Source organism: Mus musculus, chromosome 1, assembly GCF_000001635.26.
Source record: "Mus musculus strain C57BL/6J chromosome 1, GRCm38.p6 C57BL/6J".
Lineage (NCBI taxonomy): Eukaryota > Metazoa > Chordata > Mammalia > Rodentia > Muridae > Mus > Mus musculus.
Genome location: NC_000067.6, coordinates 87,569,225 through 87,574,026, shown reverse-complemented (window position 1 = coordinate 87,574,026; position 4,802 = coordinate 87,569,225). Strand labels below are relative to the sequence as shown.

The window sequence follows — 4,802 nt, the reverse complement described above, 5'->3', positions numbered from 1 at the left end:
AACCTGCACCTCAGTGGCACCTCCCCTTTTGCCTGGCTCCTAGGGAGGTGTGTCTGGCTCCCTGCCTAGGTGCAGGGCACCCAGCAAGGTAAACACCCAGACAGGAAGTGCCTGTCCCAGGAATGGGGCCAGCTATAGGGAGGCAGGTCTGAAGGTCAGGAATGTTTCCCAGGGAGGCTTTTCCAGGCTATAGTACTCAGGGACAGGTAGGGAGCTTGTGTGCTTATGTGGGGGACACACAGACCTGCACTGAGGTGCCCGGACAGGACCGTGGATGGGAAAGGAAGAAACTGAAGCACTTATGAGGGGGCCTAACACCCAGGAACTTCTGGCTGGCAGGTGAGCAAAATATATGTTTATTTTATCTTATTTTTTAATGAAATGAGATCAAGGAAACCGTAGAAGAGAGGTCACTGCTGGGGAAGTGCAGAGTGTTGCAAGCATTGATTGAGAAGAACTAGGAAAGAGAAGGCAGCCAGACTGTCCATGGGAAGGAGAACTTGGCTACCCTTGCAAGATTCCAGCAGTACCTATGAGGTCCTGGCTATGCCTGTGAGCTCCCAGCCCATCTTGGCTTAGTGATTCTCCCAGCCCAGCGTGTTTCAACATCTGTGAAGCACGAAGCAGGGTGACCCCTCTTTCCAGCTCCTATACCTCCAGCTGTGGAGACTAGGGAGACAATGTACTGCAAAGGACAGGTCAATAACTTACAGGGCCCTGTGCAACAGGAACGTGCAGGGCCTCTTGCCAAAAACCGATAAAGAATCAGAGAGAGGCAGAAGCCTCATGTTAAAGTAACTGCAGAGCCCTCCAAGACCAGGGCACTCACTCCCCATGGTGCTCGCCCTGGTTGTAAATGTATGTGTAGACTGTGAAGTGCTGTGATTTCCGTGTGCTGTTGGCTCAAACCTCAGGGTTAAGGTGTGCTCTAGGGAGGAGACTTCACAGCTATGGAGTAACAGCCCCTGTGTTGCTGCCCCACTGATGTTGCTCCTCCTGCTCAGGGACCATTTCAGGACAAAAGACCCTACCCTCAGAACCCTCCAGATTTGTGTGCTTGGTGGCCAAGAAGCCAGAGTATGTTGTGACTCGGTTGAGAAAACTCAGCTGGATATAGCAATAGAAGGTTCTTATTTCCTGTCTTGACCAATATGTGGGATATTCACGAAGCCATCAGCTGCAGGGAGCTGGACTTGGGATTCCTGTAGTTTTGGCTACTCTGCTATCTCAGCTAGTGACCAATGTCTTGTTGCCTTGAGAGAAATGGCTGTCTTAATGCAGAGAGACATTAAGGCTCTGGTTGGGTCCCCCCACTGTGTTTTCCTTTCCCCTCCCCCTTTCTTCATCTTGGCCCACATTTGATGTTACTTAGTCTCAGAAAGGAGAAGCCAGAGTCTCCTTGGAGACTCCAGCATCCTGGACAATGAAAATGGACAATAGGCCATCTTCCTCAACCACACTCTCAGGCCACTCTTTGAACAACCACAGATTTTCATGGACATGGTCCCCAGGATAGGGAGACACCCAGCCTGTCCTGTTTCCTAACGGTAGCAGCAGTCCCTGTGGCCCCACTGCCAGGGATACCACAGTGAGTTTGAACATTAATGAGAGGTCTTTTAAAGAATGTCCCATGGTGAGCTTCTGTTGGTGAAATAGCTGATGGGTTGACTGTGAGCACTTGTTCCCGCTCTCACTCTAGCTAAGTGTTTCAAGTTCCTAGGGATGAGGGGTTGGGATCTTAATGACTAGAACAGGAAGTTCCTGGGGGAAGCAGAAGCCTCTGTAAAGAATTCTTGGTGAATAGGATTGCTGAAGTAAGGGAAAGGTGGAGAAGTGCTCCTATCCATGGGACTCACAGACTTAGGAAGTAGGCTCTGTACATGCGGACAATGTCATCCCAGGAGATACACCCTTCAGCTGTAGATGCAGCAGGCTGACTGTGTGCCTTTGTCACTTTCACCTCTTTGCCAGGAACCACATGCATTAGTCATGGTGTCTACCATAGACTATAGCTTGAAGTACCCACTATCTAGATCCTTAAAGAGTTCCCAAATGATTTGCTGGTACATTATCTAAGGAGGGTAACTCTGGATAGAGAGTCTCCAGAAGTGGGGATCTCTTTGGATGTAGGAGTATAACTCAGCATTGGGAGAGAGTAGGCTTTCTTAGCCTATTTATCTGGACAACATAAAAGAGGAAACTGTAGCCGGGGACCTGAGCTGAGGGTGGGAGCTTGGGAGATCTCCTGATTCTCAGGATCTTAAGTCAGGGAGGCACACCTGCTAACTGGCTAAGTAAGTGTCCCCTGAAGCTCTCCATCATGATAGGCTGAAACTCTGAAGGGAGATGGTTGTGGATTATACGTAAGGCTGAGTTACCTTAGGCTATCAGCTGCTGGTGACTGCCTCTACTTCAGATGGGACCAGGTATAAGGATCCTTACACTAAATGTGGCCTTCCTCCCTTCCCCTCTCTGGTCCCTTACTCAGGGTTCCCAAGCTTCTCTTGTCCCTTTCCAGGCACTCTCCAAATGACTTGTTCTGGAGACTCTCTGTCCTTTTTAAGACTTGCCTTGGTCATGGTGTCTGTTCACAGCAGTAAAACCCTAATTAAGACAGTCCCTCAACTATTTCCAGTTTTTAAAGCCTCAGTACAGGATCTTATTTCAGCCTGGATAGCCTCTAGTTGGAAGTCAGGGGAAGTGTGGGCATGTAATAAAGCCATGTTTCAAAGGAAACATCGCTGGGTGGATACTAGGACATTGGACAGAAGCCTTCGTTTCTGCAGAGCTCCTTCTTAGGAAGTTACCTTTGATTCTTACAGTGAGTCTCAGATCTTCTTTTTTTTTTTATTTTAAAAGGGTTTCTGGCCTTGGGACAAGTCTTCCTAGTTGTCTGGAACATCAGCATTGTTGCCTGCAGCTCCCCATGGGTTTCTGGCCTCTCTGGAGCAGGCTCTGAGTTGAAAGCAACATGTCTGGCACTCAGCCGTCCTAGGCTACTAGCTGAGCTCAAGAAGCGAAGCATTTCTAGTGTAGGGTTCAAATGAAGCTGTGTTGAGGCTCACAGAAAATCAGATCTGCCTAGTTGTCTTTGGGGAAAACATGGCTGACTTGTGTATTGGAGGCAATATCATAGAAACTGACAAAATGAAGGCACACAGGAGGTTGGCCAGAATCTTGTACAATAAACGGCAGGATTGGTGTCCTACAGTGAATAACAGAGAAGGCTCTGTTATTCCAGGCCTTCTTGAGGTGACAAGACAATTTGTGCCATTCGTCTCCTGATCTGTGCCTGCTGGAGCCCCACACCCAGCTAGAGTTGGAATTAAATACTGCATTGCCTGGTAGACACCAGTTGTGGAGGCTCAAGCCAACCTCTTGTAAGCCTGGGGTTTAGAACCCATTTTTTTGTCCTTTTCTGAATTCCCCATCATCTTTTTTTTTTCCTTTTTGGAGACAAGATCTCATGTATCCCAGGCTAGCATTGAACTGGAGATTTTATATATATCTCAGAGAATGACCTTGAACTTCTGGTCCTCCAGCTTCCAACTTTGGAGGGCCGGGACCCCAGGACCCACCATATCTGCTTCATGCACCACTGGGGATGGCAAGAAAGTTGAGAAACTAGGCTCTGAGCTGCACTGCCTCAGCCAGGCAGCCTTGATTTGAACACCAGCCCCTCTGACTTCCTTGAATGAGTCAGTTAACATCTCTGAGCGTCCATGCCCCTTTATGTAAAAATGGCAGAAGCAGAACAGGGACAGTTACAACAACTGCATGGGATTGTCATTGGGGTTGGGATCTGGGCCAGGTGCCTGCCTCCAAGGTTTTGATGTATTTTTAAAGAATGAATTAGAGGCACACAAGATTTTCAAAACAAGGAAAATGTATTCAAAACAAAGAAAACTACAGTTTAAATACATTACCAAGACTGACAGTGGGCTGCTCAAAAGCTCCCATTTAGGGCTTCCTTTGATGAAGTTCAAGAGAGGGAGGAGCTTGGTTACTAAGGAGTATAGCACAGGTGTTACTCCGTTTTGATTGACAGGTTTGGATTAAGTAAATCTCTGCTCACAGTGCATCTCCCTTCCCATAATCCATCTGATTTTAATCATATGCATGCCCAACTATACACAAGCATAGGATAGTGTGATGGTTTCTATGTGCTTGGTCCAGGAAGTGGCACTAGGACGTGTGGCCTTGTTGGAGTAGGTGTGTCATTGTGGGCGTGGGCTTTAAGACCATCACCCTAGCTGCCTGGAAGTGAGTCTTCCACTAGCAGCCTTCAGATATTGATGTTGAACTCTGCTTTGCCTGCACCATGCCTGCCTGGATGCTGTCATGTTCCTACCTTTGATGAAACTGGACTGAACCTCTAAACCTGTAAGCCAGCCCCAATTAAATGTTGTTCTTTGTAACACTTGTCTTGGTCATGGTGTCTGTTCACAGCAGTAAAACCCTAACTAAGACGGTAAACAGGGAGTTCTGCCTAAAAGCTCATGCAGAGGACAAAGTTTGCCTTATTGTGCACATAGCCCAAACTAGTCTAGGTCGGAAGGTACTCCCTAACCTTGTGTGAAGACAAAACTGGAGCACTGTTGAATAGGATCTAAGTTTGATAGTTATGAGAAAAACTTATTCCACTGTTCAGAGAGAGGTATGTGTGCATCTCAGTGCAAGTAGGAGTCCTGTGTTGCTGTCAGACTGCTAGGCACATTGCTCAGACAGTGGTATGTGTGCACGTGCCTGCAGATAATGACAGTGTTGGCCGCTAAATGTATTATTAGCAGAGATATCAGTGT

General features: G+C 47.6%; 1 protein-coding gene across 1 annotated transcript in view; it reads left to right on the top strand.

Moving 5' to 3' along the window:
• Window positions 1-156: 156 nt before the first annotated feature.
• Ngef (neuronal guanine nucleotide exchange factor) overlaps window positions 157-4,802 on the top strand; it is a 97,042-nt gene continuing 92,396 nt past the window's right edge. Inside the window, exon 1 of the mRNA NM_001111314.1 lies at window positions 157-339. The gene's annotated coding sequence lies outside the window, so the exon portion shown is untranslated. The remainder of the gene's footprint in view (window positions 340-4,802) is intronic.